Below are 2,307 nucleotides of genomic sequence, written 5' to 3'. Positions count from 1 at the left end.
ACATTATTTATTATCATTATTCATATTTATATCACATATCACTTCTCTCTTTTTTTCTCTCTCTCGTATACAAAATCATACAAACACACATACACATTCTCTCTCACAAACATACACGGTAAACAAACCCCCCCCCCCCCCTCATCCATACATCCCGTAGGTTTCTCTTTGACTTAATTCTGCGGCCATGTTATGTATATCCGAAAGTGAGGGGAAGTTGAAAGGAATGTGTATTATGACTCTCGCTCTCTCTCTATCTCTCCTCCGATCTATCTATCTCTCCCTCTACTATGAGCCTCTCTCTCTCTCTCTCTTTCTTTCTCTTTCTATTTCTCTCTCTCTCTGTCTGTCTGTCTGTCTCTCTCTCTCTCTCTCTCTCTCTCTCTCTCTCTCTCTCTCCCTCTCTCTCAGTCTCTCTCTTTCTTTCTCTCTTGCAAACCTGTCATAGTATATCTGAATCATTCCTGTTGCCGAACATATTGAATGTTGCCTTTTTAAGATGCAGACTTGCAAATGTCGCAGATATTTCCAGTTTAAATAGATATTAAATTTGATCTTTAGTCTTTGTGGTGAGTCATTTTGTTATCCAATGTCCTTTTGTTATCCAAGTTTCCGATATGTACCCCTCCCCCGCACTGGCATTCGTTCCCGCTAATGTGAATAAGGTTTATGGGCTAAAGCATAACAAAGGTTACCAGAAATCTTTTTGCAGTTTCGAGCATGTCTGACTTAAAAGTGTAAACAACCGAAGGATGTTTTATCCCTGCGGTTCAAGCACGGATGTTCGAGGATTTGAGTTGATGAATGGACAGGTGGTTGACTAAACAAAGTGTTGTTTTACTTTGAAAATAAGTCACGCAGTGTTTCTTGTTCAAGGTTAATTATTAGTATGTTATTCAAGCTGATTAGAACGATATCGTAACATGTTGTACACAAGCATTATCATTTGTTTATTCAACTTATCATTATTGTTACATTTCTTCTTCTTCTTCTTCTTCAAAGTCAGCCTTCCTTCTGACACAAGCACTCCCGAAAGGGCGAGAGCGGGAGGCCAGCGAGAGACGATGAAGGTAATGTTAATGACACATCAAAGAGTAATCAAAGGCGCAGGACTCTTGGAATGTGCCCAGCGTCAGATTGAACTCATCGCGATATATATCTTCATCCATGTTGGGCAGTTTCATCTTCGCCATTTTCAACACAAGCATTAATACAGACTGAGAGGCAGAGATAGAGAGAGAGAGAGAGAGAGAGAGAGAGAGAGGGAGAAAGGAAGAGAGAGAGGGAGGGAGAGAGAGAGAGAGAGAGAGAGAGAGAGAGAGAGAGAGAGAGAGAGAGAGAGAGAGAGAGAGAGAGAGAGAGAGAGAGAGAGGGAGGGAGGGAGAAAGGAAGAGAGAAATGGGGAGAGGGAAGGAGAGAGAGAATGAAGGAGAAAGAGAGAGAGAGGAGAGAGAGAGAGAGCGAAGGAGAAAGAGAGAGAGAAACTACAATCCTCCAACCAACAGCAGGCCTGAGGCCGATTTCTTAGGGTTTAGCTTACCAAGCTGTGTCTCTTTGTCCTCTTCGAGCATCTTCTGTGCATGTCTTATGATGGCCTCTCCAGCATTTCTCAACTCATCTTGTACCTTACGAAGCACCAAGCGTAGTCTCAGAAGCCAAGCTACTGCTTTCTTCATGCGGTGCCAGGAAGAATAGCAGTTCAGAAGTCTGCTCGTATGATCTTCTTCAGCCTTGGTGATATATACTACTGGGGATGGCTTCACCTCAGCAAGATTCTCCAGTTCTATGCAGTTAAAGGCAGGCTGGCGTCCGGCCGCCATTTTGTTGACGAGTCGGGAATTTTGAATGGGATTGAACTTTCGTCTGTTAGCGAGGATGATGGTGATGATGGTGGTTGAGGTGATAATTAAGGTGATGATGGTGGTTGAGGTGATGATGGTGGTGGTGATGGACCTGGTGGAGGTGATGGTGGTTGTGGTGATGATGGTGGTAATGGACATGGTGGCGGGGATGATATGATGAAGAAGGTGATAATGAATCTGGTGGTGGTGAGAGTGGCGATGAATGTGATGGTCCTAGTGGTGATGATGAGGATGGTGATGGTCGTGGTAGCGATGATGATGGTAATGGTCATGGTGGTGATGATGAGGATGGTGATGGCAGTGATGGTGGCAATGGTGATGATGCTGATGATAATGGTGGTAATGGGCATGGTGGTGATGATGATGATGGTGGTGGTGACGATGGTTTTGGTGCATTACCTTTTTCAATTTTGTTTAATTAATTTATAGCATTACTTCGCATAAA

The sequence above is a fragment of the Penaeus japonicus genome, unplaced genomic scaffold, assembly GCF_977035675.1.
Source record: "Penaeus japonicus unplaced genomic scaffold, GWHDUDI00000001_assembly GWHDUDI00000042, whole genome shotgun sequence".
NCBI lineage: Eukaryota > Metazoa > Arthropoda > Malacostraca > Decapoda > Penaeidae > Penaeus > Penaeus japonicus.
Note: the sequence above shows the minus strand (reverse complement) of the source record.